Genomic DNA, 24,241 nt, shown 5'->3' with positions numbered 1-24,241 from the left:
ATTAGTTTTGATGTTGATGAATGTGTAAAATTTACTCTAAACTGCAGGAAGATATCAACCAGCTTATCTGAACTAGCTCTCACAAGCAGATCTACAGTTGACTAGGATTTAAAATTCTAATCCATGCTATTCAGATCAAATTATTTCTCCCTATTATAATACGGACTATACTGCCAAATGCTCTCTCTGCCTGAGATTTTCTTGTTTCCTTCTGTGTCTGTGTTCTCGAAAGATTAGCTCAATAGGTAAGACGTCTTTTTATCAAAAACTAGGCTTCTGTCTTAATTAAGATAATTTCCATTTGCTTACAATATTGCAAATCTTCAGTTTTTAAAATCAAATTATAAGGTTTTGAATTCCCTTCAAATAAAATATATTTATGGTTTCATTCCAGGGATAGAAAAGCAAGGGGTACTACTTTTTCATATTCAAAAATATAGATCCTGTCATCAGATGTAAGTTTTGAATCATAGCTGTACTCAAAGGAGATCATTATTCTGTTGAAATATCTAAACCCAAATAATATTCAAATGTAACTTATAACCGGGACATTTTATTATCATAAACAGAATTTTGTATCTAGAGTGGATCAGTACAGCATCAATAACTCGATACATCATCCTTATTTTCTGTTGACCATGTCCCAACAGAACATTCCTAGGTAGAGCAAAAGAACCATTTTCATGATGTGTTAGCGAGTCTGCTTGCCTTTTTTCTCCCCTCTCAGCTCCGTCAGCTCTTTGCTCTGAAGGCATGCCCTACAAAGGTACCTAGGACCCTGTAGCTGCCTGAAGCCACTCTCTCCCCAAGGATGTATGGTGTAGACAGACCTTTCTGAATGCTAGCTATGTTCTTTACTAGCTGTGAGTTCTTGAGAACAGTATTTAACTTCTAGGAACCTCACTACTTCATGTGGGTGTGAGTATTGAGATAAGATTGAAAAACAGAAAAGAAAAAGAGAATGGCTCTTAGCACAGCGCTTTGGCTTACATATTTCATGTAGGAAATCAAATATTAGTTCTTTTACCCTGTTTTCTCTTTGAGAACTACCTTTAAGCCATGAATACAGTCAGATGCCAGATAAGGCTGGAAATATTGTTCACCTGTTCCCTGGCCTTGTGCTATCTGCAATTACCAAGTTAAACAGACTGTTAGAAAGCTCTCAGAGAAAAAAAACTCAAGACAGAAATCCAAGAGTTAAGACTTTGCATTGCTAATGAACCATAGGTTAAGAATTGTTGAACTTTACAGCCATTGTTAGGTAAATGGAATCAAAAGGGTTTCCCTTAGCCTTTGGAGATTTTATAGAAAATCTGAAGAAAGACCAAAATTTCAGTCTTAAACTGATTTCTGTTCTCCCGATCCTGATGTGTTCCAGAACCGGATTGTCAGACAATGCCATTTACCATCTGAATGTGGAAGAGACCAATTCCTCAAATGATACTGGATCTGTTACCTGGACATTGTTGTGGCCTTAAGAATTGATTTTATAGTTGGGTGTGGTTCTGTAATTTCTGGAAGGCTTGCCTGAGCTAGGAAATAGTGACTCTAGCTATACAATGTGTCTTCTTTAATAAATATGTCTTCTATTCATTAGGGATATATGGAAGATCAAGAATCAGGGACCCCAAAGGTAAAATGAATTCTGACCAATGGAATACACTAGCAGCATAAAGAACCTGCTGGAATGAGTACTGTTGCTTCCCAGATGTACCAGTGATATAAGTTGCGGTTTAAAAAAAAAACTGAATTTCAAAAGCATTAGCTTGGGAGTCAAGGGGTGGAGAGAGAGCACCGTAAACACATCCTTTGTCCAGTCTCTGTCTCTGTGGACTTGTCTATTCTTAATGTGTCCTGGAGACACCTTAGACAAGGCTCACTCTGGCAGCACTAACATCTTTGATTTTGCTATACACTCCTTGACATGGAAAAGAAGAGAAAATTTCAGTGAGACTGTGTTAATGGTGTCGTAGAAGGTGTACAAACCAGAAAGATAAATTCTGAAGATTCCTAGGCCATGTAAAAGATTAATGTGCTTTGTGGGTGTTATTCCCTCATCTATCCAACAATTGAAAATATGGGAAAACAAATATTTTAGAGCATTTCAAATTCTATAAATTTAGAAATATGAAATTGTATTAGTCATTAATCATTAAATTCATTCATTCATTAAATATTTATCAAGCACCCAGAGCATATCAAGCAATGTCCTAGCATGATGTAGTGATAAATGAGACAAGCCCCCTTTTTTAAGGCACTGACACACTAGTGAGAAGTAAGTGTTTGGCAATGACTTTATTGTATATAAAAAATTACTGTGTTCTTCATATTAAAGTTGAAAGGATTATCCATTTATTACATCGGTGTTTACAGACTACTAACTAAATTTGCTTCCACTTTTAAAAACTTTATTACAAATGAAGCAGCTATAAGCTGTTAAACTTTGAGAGATGCTGAATCCTTTAGTTTTGACTATTTGTATGAGGCAAGTAAAATCCTAAATATAAAAGAAATGCTCAAGATTCCAATTAAAAAAACTTACTGAACATTCCTATATATTCTGAAATGAGTATTCTGTACAATGTCAAGCAGATACTTTTTTCTTTTACCAGAAATAAAGCTGAGATAAGCAAAATAGAGGGAAACGGTATTGACTATATTTTTTGTTGTCAAGAATTCTGTCTGCCTAATTTTCCTAACTCTCTTTGATATCGTAACTTCTCTTGATTTCTCATCTTCATGTTTCCAAACATGCTTCCCTAATCTGAAGTTTCCCCATCTTTTTACATACTAGTTTATATCTTGATTTGGTGAAAATATTTTCAAATAGGGACCAATTTTTTTCCTCTCATGCTGCAGAAGAAGTAATCAGAATTAAGAAATGTCAAATGATGTCTTAGGCAAAAATCAGACTACGATGTTGGATATGCTTGGCTTAACCTGAGCTGGCATTCTGAATCCTATAGTATTTGAAAGTACTTTCTAGTCTCATGTCCTAGAGGGACTGCTTATCTTGCACCATGAGCTTAGGGATCGTGAATTACTCATCTTTAACCCTCAGGCTCAAGTAGAGTCTCTCCCTGGTACATACTGGACGTGCAGAATAGCTGGTGGCATCATAAAAATGTTAAAGAGCATGGACATTGGAATCAGGCCGTCAAAAAACCAATTACACCACTTATTGGCTTGTGACCTATGGGCAAGATTCTTAATTCCCTGAACAACAGATTCCTCAATCATATAAAGACTATAAGAATGCCTATTTCATAGGATTGTAAGGATTTACTTAGTTATGGCTCAAGCACTTAGCACAATGTCTGGTACTCAATAAATGTTCGCCATTATTACTAGAGAGTAAATAGGTGCTGAATGTAAAGATTAGTGATACTGTTATGATTGCATACATTTCTGCCAAAAGATGTGTAGCATGAATCATCTGACAACAGAATTCTTTTCCATTTCTTATCAACATCTTACCCTTTAGCCTCATCTGTTCAGATAAACAGAAATTCACTTTGATATGACCCATTTGATGAGGAATGGCTGATAAAGTATACCAGCTGAATCATGATTGTTCCAGATAATTTTATGTGAAGGTTTTCCTATTATTTTCAGAAATCATTTTGGAGGAATAAAGGTCTGGTGGTAAAATGAATATTTTTATATTAAATATTTATTTTATCATTCTAAAAAATATGCTAAACATTTCCAATTTCCATGGGAAAGTCTTCAGCAAAAAAAAAATTCCCTCCTTCCCTTTTTTTGTTATATCTCTAGTAAAGTCTGTTTGAAATTTAGAAATTCAAAGAAGGGTATTGCCAAGAAGCTGCAAGGGAACCCCATTTTGAGGTGTTTGATTCCTGTTCTTTCTACACACAAAGAGAGGCATTTAAGCAGCCAGTTCACTGTTTGTTGTTGGTTCCTAAAGCACTCTCAGGGGAGACTTATACTCCTGGGATCTCTTCTTATGTCCCCAGAAAGGAGTTGATGGAAGATGGTTATTAATCTATACCAACTTCAGTTTATTATTAACTGTAGTGGTTCCCAAACATATTTTTGGCAGAGAAATAGATTTTGTAGGTCCCTTTATAGTATTTCTTTATCCTTTTCATGCGCTGTAGCCAAGAGTTATTTTTTCCGTAACAATTTTTTAGAAACTTGATCTTTTCTCTCACTGCCCACCTTGTCTTCCCTGTGCTTGCTTGCCCTCCTTTGTGCACACAAATGCATAAGCTTCAATGATTATTTTCCCCCTGAAAAATGTTTTATTCCAAACTTACTTTCAGATCCCTAAAATCCTGTTTCCTAGAAATATGTTTTAACTCCCAAATAGTGATACAGTATATGGACTTCAGTGGCTATAATTTTCCTTCCTGTTCTTTAAGAATGTTTACTTTCCCAGAACCCTGAAGTCACTGGAAGTGTGGTCCCCCAGCCAGTAGCATTGGCATCACGTGGGAGCTGGTTAGAAATACAGTATCTAAGGTCCTATCCCAGACCCACTGAACAGAATCTATAGTTTAACAAAATCTTCAGGTGATTTTTATACACATGAAAAGTCTAGCTAGCACTACTGCAAATTACATTTTGCTCCAACTGTCAAGTAGTGGTTCACAACCCTGTAGAGTGGAATCACCTGGGGAACTTGGTAAACTACTGATACCTGGTTTCCACCTCCAGTGATTCTGATATAATTGGACTGGAGAGTAGTCCAGACTGGAATTTTTTTAAGTTCCCCAGGAGATTCTAATATGCAGCCAAGGTTGACACCACTGCTGAGCATGAGTTGTATCATTTGACATTTTTAAGAATATTATGCATATGTAAATCAATACAAGACTAATGACTTGAAAAAGTTCTGTTTTTTGCAATTATATTTCTTGAGGAGGGGAGTACATTTGCATAGAAAAAAATCGGAAATATATACAAAATATTAAATAGTAGTATCTGGGTTATAGGATTACAGCTGTTTCTTTATTCTATTTTTTTCCCCTCTGTTTTCCAACTTTCTAAAATAAACCATGAATTCCTCTGGTAAGGAGACTTCATATATGTGTGTATACTTTTTAATGTGATCACACTGTATATCTTTTTTAAATTGTTTTTTAATTTTTTTTAAAAATTAGCCTTTTCACATATCTATATATCGTGAACATTTTCTTATGTCACTAACTATCATTAACATTGGCTTTTATATTGTTTAAAGTGAATCCTAACCCAAGATGACTTGAGTTTTACCCTTAAAAGTAGGTTTATATACTGACTTGGAGTCTTTGAGAGACTGTTTAACTCCTGAAAACCTGTGGTGTTTGGAAGCTTTAGTTTGCTACAGAAGGGGATATTTAAGGGAGATGTTGAAATTGCAGTGAGGTCACGTGAGACCTCTCTTCAGAGACTTTTGCAACTGTTACCAATTGAGTATCAGCATTTTTTTTTTTTTTTTTTTTTTTTTTGAGCTCTGAAACTTAATACTTGAAACTTGACTTTACTGTCCCAGAAGATGCTGCTTCTCAGGGAATTCTTAATGATGTTTGGATTACGACTTATGTGTCATATTGGAGGGAATTATATTTCTAAACTTCCTCTTGAAATCCTTTTTGGCTTAGTTGGAATTGTGCTTCAAGACAAGCAACATTTCTTACAGTTTGAGTTTCTTCTGCATTAATTTGTATGACATAGAAAGCTGGAAAAGCCTTAGAGCAACATCTTAAAAACCTCGTTGTGTAGTTGGCTAAGCTATGTTGTAATCAAAAGTCAAATACATCCTCTTTCCCAAACTTTTAGGAATAAATACCTGTTCTACAACTTCAGAAAAAAAATTATCTGCCTATAAAACTGTTTTATTCTTGCCCCAGTCCAGTTGGATTATAGGGAAGAGAGTAATTTTGCTAATGGTGTCTTTATGATTGGAAGACAGAAGACACATTCTGTAGTTTGGAAGCCTTTTTAATAATGCACAGGGCTTATTCTACAAGAGAAAATCTCGGTGTTATATTTTTGCCCCACTTAACCTTTTCTCGGAATTTGCATATAAAGAATTCAGAAATGTACAATTTTTAGTGTCTGAGAAGTAGGCTTGATATTTTATTCACATATTTGAAGTTACAACTAACAGAGCTTTTAAACTTAGCATTTCTTCTAAGGAGATTGATTCCAAGACACTTCACAACCTAGAGACTTCAAGAGCAGTACATATTGAATAAGGTCATGACAAGATGCGTGTTTCTTTGAATGGTGTTTAATCTGAGTTTATGCCTTAACCTGAGTCCTGAGCTCTATCAACCTTGGCTATCTTGTTCGGGTATACAAATCAGGAAGAGACAAGACACCTGGGAGAGGCACCTTCTTGAAAGGTGATACAAGTTGGTGAGTGGATATTCAGCCTCATAAGCATGTTTTGGACACTGACACTTACCTTATCTCACAGGACCTGATCACAGCAAGCCGAGGATGGTACTTGTATGAAGTCTTCAATTGTAGATAGTCCTTCTCACGTTGCATTGTAATTATTATTTTACCTGGTGGTTTTCCCTTCCCTACTCCAGGCACCATAGGCAAGTTCCATGTCTTATTAATCTAGTGTATCCAAGCCTGGATCCTAATACTCATAATTGTTCATAAATGTTGGACAAATAAAATGTCCAATTCCGCCTTGTCATAATCCACAACCCTTTGATCATATTCAAATCTGAATTAATGTGATTTTTTTTCTTTTTTACCAATTAAAAGATGACCATTACCATTATCAATAAGTGTTTAACAACTGTAAAATAGATGACTACTCTGGACATTCTGATGGGAAAATGGAGAAAACAATTATGAGACTTTTTCTCTAAATTTTATATCCAAATTCTTGGGATTAGATTTTTAGACCACATTCATACATATTCAGACCATGGTGCCATGTTTTGGGGATGTGCATACACTGCACTGCCTGTCATAGTGCCTTGACTCTGAGATAAGATACAAAACACAAATTAAGAAAAGAAGATTTCTCTGGCCACTGATGCTAATATGTTGGGTAAATTAAATGAATGAGACACGTTTGATTTTTTGGATGCCTAGCAAAGTTATTGCCCTGAAGCATTATTTCGACTTCTTAACCATTAGTCAAAGAATATCTGCGGTAGTCGGCTTGGAATTTGTTCACCCTAAGTAATAGGTTTTTTGTTTTGTTTTGTTTTTTTTAATGTATGATTAATGATTAGAATATATATTATACTGTTTATTAAATGTTTTAGTATATATCAACTTATAAAAAATGAGTTCAAAACATGATATGTAAAGGAAAATTCATCAAGAAAAAATTGCAAAAAAATAACATGGAAATTTACTCTTGTAAAAAGTAACATTCAAAAGAACTGTTACATACAAAGAGCAATTTCTTTATAAACTTAGAAGTTGGCTTAGTAGAGGCAAGGTCTGAGTTCTAATCCTTTTTTACCTATCACTAGTTATGAGACTTTGAGTAGTCTGTTAATATCTCTAAGGCTGTTTCTTCACCTTTAAAATGGGGATACCTGCCCACTTCAAAATTCAACTGAGATTATGTGTAAAGGTAATTTAGAAACTTTAAGGTACAACGCAATGAATGATGGATTTCATTGATGGCTTTAGTAGATTTGATAACCTACTTCTTTTATCTTTTTATCTTTATCTCTTTATCTTCATAATTATTAAAACACTAGGATGGAAGTTTTATTTAGTTATGAAAAATAACTATTAAACTTTTCATATATCCTCAAGTTCATGTGCAGTCCAGACTTTTTTGATCATTTATGTAATATAACTGCAAAGAACAGTGAAACAAAATGTGTTAGACTCTCCCTAGAGTTTCTGTTTTTTATTTGTTTTTCAGAAAAGACCCAGACCAAGAATATTCCTTGTTTTTAAGCTAGATAGTTCCTTTCCATTCCTGTAGACCCCTTTTTTCACATGATCACCAAGTGTCTCTGATTCTTTGGCTTTTTGCTTTTGAAACATTTTAGAACCCTTTTATTAATTTTGAAGGCCTTTAAATTTTTCTGTAATTTTAAAAATATAATAGCTTTACTGAGACATAACTCACATACTTATAATCCACCCATTTAAAGTGTGCAATTCAATATTTTTTTAGTATATTCACAAATGTGCATTATCAACACAATCAATAACTTTTAAAACATTTCCGTCATCCCATAAAGAAACCCGATACCCATCAGCAGTCGCTACTCATTTCACCCGATCCTGCTACCCAATCCGTGGAGAACCACTAGTCTACTTTCTTTCTCTATAGATTTGCCTATTCTGGACAGTTCATACAAATGGAATTATATAGGTGGTCTTTTGTGACTGGCTTCTTTCACTTAGCCTAATGTTTTCAAGGTCCTTCCAGTTTGTAGCATCTATCAGTACTTCATTCCTTTTATTGGCTAAATAATATTCCATTATATGGATACACCATTAGTATATATCCATTCATCCCTTGATGAACATTTTGGTTGTTTCCACCTCTTGCTATTATTAATAAGGCTGTTATGAACATTTATGCACTGCACTAGTTGTGTGTGAAATTATGTTTACATTTCTCTTGGGTATATACTTAGGAATGGAAATTACTGGGTTATATGGTAACTCTAAGTTTAATGATTTGAGGAACTGCATGACTGTTTTCCAAAGTGGCTGCACCATTTTACAGTCCCACCAGGACTGGGGGTTCCGCTTTCTTCACATCTGCACCAACAACTTCTTATCTGTCCTCCAAAATAGCCATCCTAATGGGTGTAAAGTGGTACTTCATTGTGGTTTTCAATTTCATTTCCCTGATGATTAATGAAGTTGAGAATCTTTTCCTGTGATTATTGGCCATTTGTATATCTTGTTTGGAGAAATGTCTATTCAGATTCCTTGCCCATTTTTTATTTGGGTTATTTGTCTTTTTATTATTGAGTTGCAAGTGTTCTTTGTATATTCTGAATACAATCCCCTATTAGATATATGATTTGCAAATGTTTTCTCCCATTCTATGTGTTATCTTTTCACTTTCTTAATAGTGTTCCTTGAAGCATAAGAGTTTTTAACTTTGATGAAGTCCATTTTATCTATTTTTTGTTGTTGATGGTGCTTTTAGGGTCATATCTAAAAGGAAGGCTTTGTCGAACCCAAATCACAGAGGCTTACTCCTTATATTTTCTTCTAAGAGTGTTATAATTTTATAATTTTAGCTCATAGATCTATGATCCATTTTGATCTGGTTTTTCTGTATAGTATGAAATAGGGGTCCAACTTAGTTTTTTGTATATAGACATCCAGTTGTTCTAGCACCATTATTGAAGACTATTCTTTCCCCCATTGAATTGTCTTGGCATCCTTGTTGAAAATCAATTGACCATATTGATTTGGTATTTCAAGACTCTCAATTCTGTTCCATTGATCTACATGTCTATCTACACAGTCTTTATTACTGTGGCTTTGTAGTAAGTTTTGAAATTGAGAAATGAGAGTCGTCCAACTTTGTTTTTCTTTTTCAAGATTATATGGCTATTCTGGGCCCTTTGAATTTTCATATACATTTTAGGATCAGCTTATCAATTTCTACAAAGAAGCCAGCTGGTATTTGAATCAGGATTAATTCTATAAATCATTTTGGAGACTATTTCCTTCCTAATATTAATTAGTCTGATCCATATAATTCTTTTTTTACCTGTAGGAGAGAATAACAAAAGAAAGAAGTTCTTTACCATTCCACCACAGGTTAAGAGCCTATGGGCAGAATTTGACAAGTGGATGAACAAATGGGGAAATCTCTGAACTCCTGTTAGTCATCAATTCCAGGTTCCCAACTCAAGGAGTTAGGTATATTGTGTCTTAGTGAATTCAAATCCAGAGGGTTTCCAGAGACTGAAACTCTGGTCCCCTACTGATGGGGATATATACTCCACTCCTGACCTCTTAATTATCCCAGGTGGCTAGAGACAGTATAGAAGAAAAGGCAAGTTTGTAGATGAGCCTATTGGTTTTTGGGTCTTTTAAGTCGTTAACTTTCCTAAACATGGGAAGAAATTTATTTTTTGTTGTTCTGTTTTATGCTTGTTTGGTTTCTTTTTTTTTTTAATGATTGTTTTGGAGGAGTTCTTTAAACTTTATCAGCCAAAACAATTTGAAAGTTGACAAGATAAAACTTAGCTCCCAGGCCATGCTTTTTCACAGTCTGGAAATTATAAGCTCCTAGAGAGTCCTTAAATATATGATAATTCTACTGAAAATCAGTTTGTAAACATTTATTACAATATCCCTTCATTTTTTGTGTTCCTTTGAATCTTTTTTTAAAAAATTTCTAGTTGTCTGTAGTTGCCCTTTCATTTAATGGATCAAACTAAAGAATAAATGGTAGTGGAGTCTGTCCTCATGCCCTTTAGGGTTTTGTCTTTCTTACTTTTAAGACACACACACTTTTAAATGTTACTTTGGGGGAAGTTGGCCTCTCTATACTCAGGAGACTTGGCTCTTTCTATTAAGAGCCTATCTTTTTTTTCCCCTAAGGAAAATCAAGGAGGATAATGGATGCTTTTCACTGATGGAAACTTAGGTTTTGTTCTTGATGCCCCGTGGCATGATTTCTGACTCTGGAAGTGATCCTCCTCTCTTCTTACAACAAAACATGGAACTTCCAGTATGCTTTCTTTCTGAAAGTCAGAGAATAGCAACAGTCCCTGGAGGAAAAAAGCAGGCTCTGGCTGTTTGGGAGTGATGTTGAAGGCAGATCTAGTGACAGTGCTCAATTCTCTCTGGGAGAAATCTCCTGGTAAGGGGAGAACAATATACCTGATTCATTAGAACTACCCAATGATAATTCGAAGAAATCCTAAGAAATCCTAAATCTTAAAAATAAATTAAAAAAAATAACTTACATCTTCATCTATTTACCAACAGTTTAATACTGGGTAAGGTTTTTTAATATATCCAAAACTTAGGGTTTTTTAATAATAAACTTTATTTTTAGAGCAGCTTTATGTTTACACAAAAATAGCACAGAAAGTGCAGAGTTCCCATATATTCTTTCTCCCCATACACACAGTTTCCCCTATTAACATCTTGCATTAGTGTGGTACATTTGTTACAATTGATGAACCAGTATTGATGCATTATTAGTAACTAAAATCCAGAGTTAACATTAGGGTTTACTGTTTGTATTGTACAGTTCTGTGGGTTTTGACACGTAAGTAATGCCATGTATCCATCCACCGTTACGATATCATACAGAAGAGCTTCACTGCCCTAAAAATTCCAGTGTTCCACCTGTTTGTCCTTTCCCCCACCCTCCCAAACCTATGGCAACCACTGATCTTTTACCCCTTCCTATAGTTTTGTCTTTTCCTCAATGCTATATAGTTGGAATCATACAGTATATAGTATACTTTACATACTGGCTTCTTTCACTTAGCAACATGCATTTAAGTTTCCTCCATGTTTATTGTGGCTTCATACTCATTTCTTTTTATCACTGAATAATGTTCCATTGTATGGTTGTGCCACAATTTGTTTAGCCATTCACCTATGGAAGGGCATCTTGGTTGCTTCCAATTTTTGGCAATTACCTGCTGCTATAAACTTATGTGTGCAAGTTTTTGCAGGGACCTAAGTTTTCATGTCCTTTGGGGCAATACCTAGGAATTCAATTGCTGGGTCATAAGATAAGCCTATGTTTAGTTTCAAAAGAAACTGCAAAACTGTCTTCCAAAGTGACTGCATCAATTTTGCATTCCCAGAAGCAAGGAATGAGAGTTCCTTTTGCTTCACATCCTCACGAGCATTTGGTGCTGTTCGGGTTTTGGATTTTAGCCATTCTAATGTGTGTGTGGTGGTATCTCATGGTTGTAATCTGTGACTTGTCTTTTCTTTCTCTTAATAGTGTTATTCACAGAGCAGAAGTTTTTAGTTTTAATGTAGTACAATTTATCTGTTTTTTCTTTCATGGATCATGCTTTTGGAGTTGTTTCTAAGAAGTCATCACCAAACCCACTATAACCTAGATTTTCTCCCATGTTGTCTTCTAGAAGTTTTATAGTTTTGCATTTTACATTTAGGTCTATGATACATTTTGAGTTGATTTTTGTGAAATGTGTAAGATCTGTGTCTAGATTCATTTTTTTGCATCTGTATGTCCAGTTGTTCGAGTACCATTTGTTGCAAAGGCTGTCCTTTCTCCAGTGAAATGCCTTTACTCCTTTGTCAAAGATCAGTTGACTACATTTGTATGTCTATTTCTAGGCTCTCTCTTTTGTTCTGTTGATCCATTTGTCTATTATTTTGCCAATACCATACTGTCTTGATCACTGTAGCTTTATAGTAAGTCTTGAAGCTGGGTAGTGTCAGTCCTACAACTTTGTTTTTCTTGAGTATTGTGTTGGCTCTTCTGGGTCTTTTGCCTTTCCATAGAAACTTTAGAATCAAGTTCTCAATATCCAAAAAATGCCTTGATGGGATTTTGATTGGGATTGCATTGAATCTATATATCAAGGTGGAAGAATTGACATCTTAATAATATAACATTGAGTCTTCCTGTCCCTGAACATGGAATATTTCTCCATTTATTTAGATCTTCTTTGATTTTTTTCATCAGAGTTTGATAGTTTTCTTCATATAGATCTTATATATATTTTGTTAGATTTATACTTACCCAGAAAGTGAGGTAGTAGAATTTATGATACCTAACTCTTGGGGTTTTTGTTGTATGTAAAGTAACTAATACAGGGTTTGGCACTCCTACTGTTAATGAAATAGAGTAAATAAATCATAAGGAAATAAGACCTAAACATAAAAAGTTTAAATGTAAGAGAAACTAATGTAAGAGAAATTTATTATTTCAAGCTAGTAAGAAAGGCTTTATACTCAGAGAAAAAAGGGCATTTGGACAACAATATTAATACTTATTTAGTGAGTACTTATTGTGTTCCGTGCGCTGTATTAATTTTGCATATATTAATTCTCTTTGAGTTCTCACAAAATCATATAAGCATTTATCATATTTTGTTGAGTCAAACTAAGCCTTAAGGAACTCTGCCTAAAACCATTAAATGGCAGAGCCCTGAGTATAACCAAGCCTGTGTGACTCCGACCCTGCACTTTAACCACATTGCTACACTGATGGAAGTAGAGTTAAACTGCACATAATAGAATGCTAGGATATGGATAAGTAAAAAGAAAAGGGTGTTCAGGTGAGACATCAGGATTAGGGAAAGCATAAAAAATATTTGGGGGATGGTGTCACGTGTAGGGCCTGGTCAGTCATTGAACCACTGTGGCTGGAACGGATGTTTTTTGAAGCCAACTTGCAGAGTTAAGGGTGTTGGGCTAGGGTGTCCTGACTTGATCTGGTGACTGGAAAGCATCAGAATGTTTTTGAGCAGGGAGGGGGCATGATCCAAATGATATTTAAGGTTAGTCCGGCATCAATATGCAAACTGAATTGAAATGGAGAGAGACTTGAGAGAGAGAAATCATTTGCCAGGGATGATGTGGAAAAGTAAAAATGCATTTCAGTGGAAGAAATAATAGGATTTGGTGACTGGCTGGAAAAGAAAGCCAGGGAAAGTCATGACAAGCAATGCCCAAAGAGTCTGAGCCCTCAGGTAGTTTTTGGCAACGTTGGAAACTATGAACTGCTCCTTGACTTGCATTCCTGTAAACTTCCTGCACCGCCCAAAACACAGGCTTCTCCGGGCACCAGTACTTTCTGGTAGTCTCATGCCCTGGCTTCATACTCCACCCAGTTCCCCTTCAACACCACAGTTGCCCTGTCAGAAGAAAGCCTTTCTCCGTCATGAACAAAACCCCCTGCCTCTTCATAGAGCCCTCTCACCCCTCTTCCTGCCCTCACTGAAACCTGACTCTCCCTGGGAACCCTCCAGAGAGGGCAGCTCTTTCTCCCTCACCTTCTCTAAAAGCCCAGTTCAGGTTGCAAGATGGACAGGTGAAAATTTGCATTTCTCCCATGTTTTGCCTAGTTTTCTTTTGGGGTGTTTATCTTTTTTTTTTTTGTATAAATGTTCCTTATAAAGTAAAAACCTTATCCCTTTGTTTGCCATATAAATATTTTTCTAGTTTTTCATTTGACTTAACTTTCCTTATGATTTTGATGTACAGAAGGTTTTCTACGTTTTTACTTTCTGAAGTACTTTACAAATTAAATTTAATTACTCAGGTTAATACATGAATACATTTTCCTTGTAAAAAATTAAAGCAATTCCTATAAACTAGTCTCTTCTGACCTCCATCCCCAATCCTGGTCTCCTCCCTCTCCTGATGAAACCACTGATGTCCTGAACTTTTTCAGCAGAATTATGTATACTTCAGTCTTTTTATGATTTCTTCTTTTGCTTTTCTGCTTAGAAAGGCCTTCTTCATCCTTAGGTCACAGAAATATTCAGCCGGGTTTTTTTTTAATATCTAACTCTTGAGGCCAACTGGCATATATTATAGTAAGTAGTGTGAGATAATTAAAATATTTTTCTTCAGTGATTTGAAATTTAGGATATATAAAAGTCTTTATATATGCTGGGGTCACATCTAGGCTTTTAGTGTATCAATCTATTTTTATGCTAATACCATACTAACTATTGTAGCTTTAGGTGTGCTTTAGTGCAAGTCCTATCTCTGCCCTTCCCGCCACCATCACCTGTGCGCTCTACTTCATTTTTTTTCATTTCATCCTTCATGTTCTTGAAGGACCTCACTGTTAGGAACCTCCTTTACCATGCTCGTCTGTTACTAACTCTTTCCCCTTCCTCTTTAAAATAAAATCAACTTTCCCTCTTAAATTCCTTGCTTTTCATAAAGTACCATTATTTTTCTAGTTACCCAGGTTCAAAACCACCACCAGTTGTTTGAAATCAGCAGCTCTCCTCACAGCTACTAACTCTCCTTTATCTTTCCTACACCGGAAAGCCTTTGATTCTCAGGGTAAGAAATAAACACCTCATCAACAGAGGATTAGAAACTGCAGTTCAGGAAACTTCCTCCTGGCCTGTCTTTGCCTTATTTTTATTGAAATAATGAAATTTTGTTATGATATTACTAGAATATCATTTACTTTGATATTACCAAGGTGGAAAAATGATAGATTTAAAGATAAGTAAAGCAACAATAGGATTGTGATGGCCATAGAAAAGCACCCCCTTAGAATCTTGTAATGTTGTCTTAGAAGCTAGTGGCCCTCCAGTGGGTGTTTTGGTCTACTTTTTAATTTTTAAACATTATTTTTCAATAATTTTAGACTCACAAGGAGTTGCAAAAATAGTACAATGAGCTCCCATGTACCCTTTATCCAGTGTCCCACAAAAATGACATCTTAAATAACCATAGTCTATTATCAAAACCAGAAAATTGGCATTAGTACAGTACTGTGAACTACTCTTTTCCCTGGATAACATGTCCTCTTGTTGCTCTGAGAGTTCATTTGGTGAATAACCAGACATAACAGTTGTGGAACCAGCTGCTTTTTGGTCAGACTCAGCTGCGTGTATTAAAAGAAAAAAGAAGTGAGAAATTGAGCAAAGAAGCAAAGAGTAAAAGGATCCCTGCAGACTTTTCTGTCAAAATCAACTCTACAGATTTTTGTTGTTGTTGTTCCTTCATCTGACACACTTCCATGTTACCCAGGTAGCCAACCAAAAGTTTCATGGAATAGCAGATTACTTGTCCTGTTTGGATGTTCTGTCTCCAGTTTTACCCTGTTTCTAGGGGAGGGGCAAAGAGTCAAGTTCGGCAGGGGAGGGAATCCATAGCCTCTGCTGTTGTTACAAATCAAAAGCAAACCTATAGGTCTCTCCCTTGTGGCTTCTGAGACAAAGGAAAATAGTGTGGACAGGAACTAATTGACGGAGGCAACCTCCACCAGCAATTACTAATACATCATAGACCTGTACAGAGGTGGTGCTGCCTGGGAATTGTTTCAGACACAGATAGTTTGGGCTTAGCCTTTGCTTGAGGCATTATTGAAAGCATGTATTTCTTACAAGATGCATTTCAGGTTCTTTGGCTTACAAAAAAGAAAAGAAAGAAAGAAAATATGCAATTATAGAGACAAGAGAGGAATTAAAAAAGAGAAGTCTTAAGTGGTGGGGAAAGACTTATATTACCATGGTGGTGTGGCAAACAGAAGTTTAGCTTTTTAGAGGGTTGTTACCACCTACCATGACTCAAATCCTTCCCCATCACAACAAAACCCCTGAACTACTTATAATGGGTATACCCTGCCTAAAGAAATCACAATAAACAAAAATTCACTTAACTCTCAAATTAGAGTTTTTAAATGTTAATATTACTGAAGATTTAGTCCATTTATAAGGTAACCCACTTGGTACCTTTTAAACAGTAAATTCCTGTAGAGCTTTTTAGATTAATTTACCAAAAAAAAAAAAAAAAAAAAAATCTTGATTTTCACACAACATTTTAAATTGCTAAAATTAAATTCACATGTATGGGAACACCAGCAATTTTCCATATTATAAATCTCAAAATCTTTGGTCTCAGAGACTAGAAAAGTGCTCCCTCTGGGCCTTAAATGAAAACATATCTCATAGAATCTTAGATCTGATCACTTTTTCTAGTTAAATATGAAGTGTATACAAGCAGATATACTCTTTATTTTTTTAAGCTTAGCAAGTCTGTAGTAGTATGAAAATAAAAGCAACTCTGCTATTTGTTTATAATAATATCCTATTTAAAGGATTTCTTTGCACGCAAGCTTCATGCTAATGGATCTAGTGATATCTTTGTTTCCATGGCATAGATTTAGTAACTTGTCCTTGTTTTGACTTTGGTAGCATCTTTAAGAGATTACTTTTTCCAAAGACTGTAATTCTAAACTGTTCTTGAAATGACAGGAAACGATTATTTCTAGAATCTGATTTTTTTAAAGAGACTATAAATACAAACATTCATATTATTTATACAAAATAAATAACTGTACAGCAGTTCTAAAATACCTATTAATAAGAGCCATGAAAAAGATAAATTAATGTGGACTTTACAAAGTAGATTAAAAATAAATACTGATTAAGAAATTCATCCCCTTTTTTGGCCTTAATTCATTAAACAATTCTAAAATGAGAAATCCTTCCTAAGAAAATGCACTCTAAAAAAACTAATTTTGATTATCCTTATATAGAGTACCCCAAATCTAATAATTGTAAGCAAATTTTCCAGTTTTCATCCTTTTTAGCCTTATTATCCCAACAAAAAATAAAATCATAAGGTACGACCAAAGTGGGGGGGGGGTACATAAAGAGAGGGAACGGAGGGTAATAGCAGAAAAATAAAATATTTGCTAAGTACTTTTGGTGTACTAGAAAGTCTTACTCATCAGATGTAGTCAAATGCTAAGAAATCCTGGCCAAAGATTTCCCTGCTTTTGTTATCAACTCACTGAAAAATACTTCTACTCTGAAGAAGTCTATAATCAAACAAGACAGTAACTAGTATGTGAAACGCCCACTAAAAGTGCTATGTGAGTTCAGAAGAAAGGATGTATATGGGGAGCAAGTACTAGAAAACCAGACAGAGGAAGACAAGTATGAAATAGGCATTGAGGAGGGACTGTTTGCAGGTGGAAGCTGATTTTTGGATGTTGCTTCAGAGATGTGGGATTGTGGTAGCTGTTTCAGCCAGGAGGTATAAAATGTTTGCCCCTCTAGTTAAAGAAGCCACACACCTTTAGGGAATTGAAACCAGATGACTGCAGAGTTAACAACAGAACAGAAGCTGCTGCACAGGGAGTCAACTGATCAAATTCGAGGCTGGAATACCCTACTTAAGCAGAAAGTATGTCTGGGAGTAACGAGGAACCTTTTTAAGTAAAAATAAAAAGGGTCCGGGTTGCCTTCCCGGTCCCGCCGAGGCGGCCACTGGGAAGGAAAAAGGTGGTGGGCGCTCCCGCAACGTTATCTCAGCTCAGGAATGAATTCTATGCCCGGCGCCGCCAGCCTCAGCGAGGACATCGACAGCGAGTAGCGCATCTCCTCCGAGTGAAGTCTAGGAAAAGCACTTGGTCCTGCTTCGAGATGGAAGGACACTTACAGGCGTTTTAAGAAGCATTCATCAATTTGCTTAGTGCTACGTCAGACTGAGGAGCCGTATTCATGTGGGCAAAAAATCCGGTGATAGTCCTCGAGGGATTTTTGTGTTCAGAGGAGAAAATTGATCCTAGTAGGAGAAATAGACTTGGAAGCGGAGAGTGGCACACCCCTCCAGCAAGTGTCCATCGAAGAAATCCTAGAAAAGCAAAGGGTGGAACAGCAGACCAAGCTGGAAGCACAGAAGCTGAAAGTTCAGGCTCTCAAAGATCGAGGTCTCCCCATTCCTTGAGCTGATACTTGGGAGGAGTGTGGAGTCTTTTGCTCTGGGCTATTGCTCTTGAGGAGCAAAGGCTGTCACTGAAATGAAAGTGGCATCCAAGTAACCTCACACATTTCATCAGGGACTGTGGAGTTTTGAAAGGTCATTTTTATTTTGAATTTTTTCTCATATGCAACATGAAATCATGGCATTTTTTTTTTTTTAACAAATCATTGTTTGAAGAAACGGTAGCATGGACTCCTTTCTAACGTCGCTGTGGAGCCAGCAACTACTTCTTTATATTGCTTCTTCTTTATAGGGGGTGTGTTTCATTTACCTGTAAATAAAATAAAAATCTCAAAACTGTGAAAAATAATAATAACTTTAAAAAATAGAAGAAAAAAATAGGGTTCCTTTACAGACTTTAAGTGGAGGAGTTAGGCAATGACTGGCATGTAAGTAAGATTGTTCTGACAGTTTGCAAGTAACCTCAGTTAAATAGACTTCTGGATTTTTCTGTCTTATTAGACTTTTCCCACTACTAGATTTTTTTTTAATTCTCACGTTTTTCCTTGGTAGTTTGTTGCTCTTTTTCTGAAATACATTTCAGTGGAAAGAGTAAAGTTGAGATTCAATTTAATTTTTATCTAGATGGCCAGCCTTTTGCCCCAAGTATTTATTCAGTAGTCCATCTTCTTGCACTGATTTAAAATATCACCATTAATATATACTAAATTCAGTATGATTTTGTGTTCTATGTGAGTTTTCTGTTCTCTTCCATTTATCTACCTGTTCATATCCAGTACCACACACTATTTTAATTACTGTAGATTTGTAAGTTTTAATATATGGAAGAATATATTTCCTATTGTTATTCTTCTTTTCAGAATTTTCCTCATGATTCTCATACTTCCCATATAACTTTAGAATCAGCTTATCTGGTTTAAAAAATCCTGTAGTTTATTTATTGGGATTTCATTATGCTCATAGATTAATTTATGGACATTTAGTTTTTATGACATGTAGTTTTTCTATCTAAAAAGAGGGTAGGCCTTTCCATTTATTTAAGATTTCTTTTGTGTCCCTCAGTAGCATTAAAGTTGTTTTTTTTTTTGCTTTTGCAAATGAAATTTTAATTCACTATGTTTTCTGTTTTTTATTTATATATAGATTATTAATTTTGAGCCAAACGACTTTACTTGTTTGTTGATTGTTTATAGTAGGTTTTCATTAGATTCTTTTGGGTTTCCCAAATATACAATCATATCACTTGCAAATAATAATAATTTTACTTCCTCTTTTCCAATTTTCTTATTTCTTCTTCCTTTCTCTTATAATCATATTGCCTATTACTTCCAAAATAATGTTAAATAATAGTGGTGCTGAAGGGTATCTTTGCCTTACTTCTCACTTTAAAAGTGAATATTCCCCAGTAAGCATGACTTTCTTACTTTTATAATAGCATCTTTATTTTTCATTTCTCACCATTTCTTGAAGCATTCTCTCCCCTGAGCATAAAATGTTCCTTTTCATCCATTGTTGTAATCTTATATTCCTCTTTCATCACCTAATATTCAAGCACATTCAACAATTCAGCATCCAAAGGCCACAAAACTCAGGGTGTACAAGAACAAGCAAACTAAGGGAAACCTCATACGTTAGTGACTGAAAAGATTAAAAGCTGTATTTTATCTGTGGATCACTTTCATAAGCAATCAGCTTCATCAAAGGTGGGGGAGCCTAGGGCTGAAATCGCAGTTGTCATTGGTTTGTGCAGTTTGGTGTTAATAGAAATGCTTGGGACTTAGTTTTTTGTGGGTCTTTTTACAAATAAACTGTTTTTCATTTCATTCAGAAAAAAATACAGTAACTTTAAAAGCTGGAATAGGAAATAAGAGTGAATTATACTCTTTGGGAGCGAAGAATAATAAAGATGACTGCAGAGCAAGAAGAATACGGTGGTTATTTTATAATTGCTTTATTCCTTGTCATGGGGAGGCAGTATTTGGGGTTGAGGGTAATGGGAGAAGCTTGAGCTTTGGAGCTGACCATGATTCCCAATCCTGATCCACTCCTTCCTAGCTGTATGACCCTGGGCCAAGGTACTTAAGAGCTCTGCATTATCACCTTTCTTTTAGTGTCATCGCACAATGAAAAACTTGGAACAAGTTTTGCCACACAGCATTTATGGCATTCTTATATGTATATAAAAAGACAAAGATATTTCCTTCTCTCAGAGATGGAAATAAAGACTAGTCAGACTTGACTTATTTTAGAGAAATTTCCTTGGGATGAGATGGATGGCTCTGCTCTTCTGTTATTTCATCTGGGGCAACTTTTTATTGTAGCCACTGCTGATGACAGATGCTATTGCTCGTTACTCCCATTTTCCTCTGCCATGGTTGCCTCCAAAGGGGTCCTCTAAGTTCTTGCCCACCTCTTTTTTTTTTTTTTAATTAAATTCAGTTTTATTGAAATACATTCACACACCATACAATCATCCATGGTATACAATCCACTGTCCACAGTATGATAACACAGTTATGCGTTCATCACCACAATCTATCTCTGAACATTTTCCTTACATCAGAAAGAACCAGAACAAGAATAAAAAATAAAAGTGAAAAAAGAACACCCAAATCATCCCCCCATCCCACCCCATTTGTCCTTTAGTTTTTATCCCCATTTTTCTACTCATCCATCCACTAGATAAAGGGGGCGTGATCCACAAGGTCTTCACAATCACACTGTCACCCCTTGTAATCTACATTATTATATAATTGTCTTCAGGAGTCCAGACTGCTGGGTTGGAGTTTGGTAGTTTCAGGTATTTACTTCTAGCTATTCCAATACATTAAAACCTAAGAGGTGTTATCTATGTAGTGCATAAGAATGTCCACCAGAGCGACCTCTGGACTCCATTTGAAATCTCTCAGCCACTGAAACTATTTTGTCTCATTTTGCATCCCCCTTTTGGTCAAGAAGATACTCTCAGTCCCATGATGCCGGGTCCAGATTCATCCCCGGGAGTCATATTCTGCATTGCCAGGGAGATTTACACCCCTGGGAGTCGGGTCCCACGTAGGGGGGAGGGCAGCGAGTTCACCTGTCGAGATGGCTCAGTAAGAGAGAGTTGCCCACCTCTTTTTATCACCTTTGGCAGTTGTGGCCTGGTGGTGATCATAACCTGTGACTGGATCCCCAAAAGGCAATTCAGCTGGTTTGATTTGGCTGTCTTCTCTAGAGAGAAGCTTCATATGAGTGCCTGAGCTCACCAGAGAGCACAAAGGGACAAGTGCATAGTATAGTCAGTATACCTACTAGAGAATGGGTTGTAAGAAGGAGCTTGAAGCAGGAGAGGAGAACAAAGAGATGCTAGAGCCAGAACGTAAAAACTGTAAATCCTAAAACTTTCCCCTTAACAGTGAAAAACTATTGAAGTTTCTTGAAGAGGAGGTAATGATCCACGGTATTTTGGTACTGTAACTCTAGCCACAGTGTATTAGATTATAAAGGCTAGACAACTAGTACTTCAACTTTATTGCACATAAGAATGACTTTTTTAAAATGACCATTGCCAGCTCACCCAGACAGATTTTGATTCAGACGGTCTGAGATGTGGCCCTGGGAATGGCATTTTTCACAAGGTCATCAATCCACACTTGGAGAAATTGGACTAGAGATTGAAGGAGGGAAATTATTTCGGAGGCTATTATGCCAGCAATATAAAAGAGAAAAAAATACCTTAAGTGAACTAGCTTAACAAGTGCCAATAGTAGAAAAAAATATATTCTCTAATGATTTTTCTTAAAAAATCTACCTAATTCTTAATTTTAAGAATTACATATCATTCCTGAGTTCTGTATGAAATATAGATAAGTATAAAATCAGAAGGAATTAAAGTTAGATTTTATTTGAAATGCTAAAACTAAAGCAGTCATCTTTTATTTTCAGGTTAACAGATAAAAGCCCTCAAATATAATTTCTGCTCTGTATATATTTAAGTGTATATGTGTTTACAAGTATAAAAATAGAATTACAAATATAATTTCTGCTCTGTATATATTTAAGTGTATATGTGTTTACAAGTATAAAAATAGAATTACTTATGATCTGTACTCTTAAACAGATGAGGAAAAGAGAAGGGATGGAGATTACTGTATGAGCAACACAAAGGATTGTGGCAGATTTTCTAGGAATTATAAGGTTTCGAATGAATAAAACAAAGTCAGATATTAAATACAACTAAGCTTTCAGTTACTTTTCCCTTATTGAAGATAATAGAGAAAAAGTTTAAAGTAATATCTTCTTTTATTAGAGAATTCAAAATATCCTCTAAGTTACTTCCAGATTTTTTTCTCTTTTCTAATCCTGAATAATTTTGCTATAATTCTTATATTTGTATCATGTTTTACAATTTATAAGCCATTTTCATTGGCATTTCATGTAATTCTTACAACCACCTTTTGACTTTGGTATTACCATCTGTAGTTTATAATCTAAAACTCAGGGAGGTTCAATGACTTGTCTAGGATCACACAGCTGTTATGTGGTAGGGCCTGGACTCCTATCCAGGTGTTCTGCTCTAAACCAAGCGTGCTTTACCCTTTCTCAGCTCTTCCCTGTGACTCTGTACTCATGTCCTATGGTCTTTATCTGTCTCCCAACCCAAGGAATCCTTGAGACTTACATGTAAGCATCATAAATATTTTTAAGCAAATGCTTAGTGTTGACAAGAAGATAAAAATTTAGGTATCAAAGCACATTTATTTGATAAAACCGACTGGATCACAAAAATAAATGACTAAGTAAATGGGAAAAAAGAAACAAATCTTCCACTCAGAACTGCACAGAATTCTTACGTGTGGGCTGTGCACATTTCCTTCCAAAGAATACAATCTGGAAAGGGGAGAAAAGAGTAACTTTCCAGAGTGACAAACACTGCCTAAGCCAGGTGATCCAGGTTAGCATCGTTAGTGATAAGTCACTATTGATAGCATGTGCCTTAGATATGATATGAGGAGAATGGCACTTCCCCTCTTTGGGCTTCCTCCCTGAAACCATAATCCCAGTTTAATCATGAGAAAAACATCAGAAAAACCCCAATTTAGGGCATTCTACAAAATGCCTGGCCAGTACTCTTAAAAACTGTCGGGATCGTCAAAAACAAGGAGTGAGAAACTATTACAATCTGGAGGAAACTAAGGAGACATAACGACTAAATGTAATGTGGTCTGGGTGGGAACCTGGAACAGAAAAAGGAAGGACATTAGGTTAAAACTAAGGAAATCTGAATAAAATATGGGTTTTAGTTAATAATAATGTATCAAAATGAGCTCATTAATTGTGACCTATGTAAGATAGTAATGTCAGATGTTAATAATAGGGAATACTGGTTGCAGGATATATGGCAACTCTACTATTTTTTTCTGTAAATATAACTATTCTACAACTATTTTATAACCATTCTAAAATGGAGTTTATTAAAAAAAAAAAAAAACTGGAATAGAATAACATCTGATAAACCAGTTCCCTTTTTGGTGGTTTGTTGAAATGTTATACATCTTCCATCCATAGATTGGTAATCAGGATTTGGGTTAATATCATTATAGAATTATCTCAGTATCATTAAGAATTGTGAGGGCTGAGGCAATAAGTTCTTTGGCTTTAACTAGAAGGAACCCATAAAATTGCCAGAATACACCAAAATATAAGGTGGCCCTAGATGTAAGACAATCTCTTATCTTTCTAATGAAAAGTTATATTTTTAAAAGGATGTGGATGAAATAGACAAATATATTTTTTCATATGTTTAATAAGGCCATACATTTTACAAAATAGAATATGAATTTAGAAATCTTTCCCCCCTCCCTCTCACTTTTTATGAAAGAATTTTGCCCACATTTTTTGCATGCAACTTTGGCAT

General features: G+C 35.5%; 1 protein-coding gene across 3 annotated transcripts in view; it reads left to right on the top strand.

Annotated features, from left to right (window-relative positions):
* Positions 1-24,241, top strand: part of PDE6D (phosphodiesterase 6D) — a 55,836-nt gene that overhangs the window by 19,898 nt on the left and 11,697 nt on the right. Inside the window, exon 1 of one of the 3 annotated variants that reach the window (XM_037849203.1) lies at positions 6,348-6,366. The exons of the other annotated variants lie outside the window; for them this stretch is intronic. The gene's annotated coding sequence lies outside the window, so the exon portion shown is untranslated. Of the gene's footprint in view, positions 1-6,347; positions 6,367-24,241 lie in introns of those variants that run through there. 3 annotated transcript variants of the gene reach the window in all.

This window comes from Choloepus didactylus, chromosome 9 (assembly GCF_015220235.1).
Source record: "Choloepus didactylus isolate mChoDid1 chromosome 9, mChoDid1.pri, whole genome shotgun sequence".
NCBI lineage: Eukaryota > Metazoa > Chordata > Mammalia > Pilosa > Megalonychidae > Choloepus > Choloepus didactylus.
Note: the sequence above shows the minus strand (reverse complement) of the source record. Positions and strands in the feature narration are given on the sequence as shown.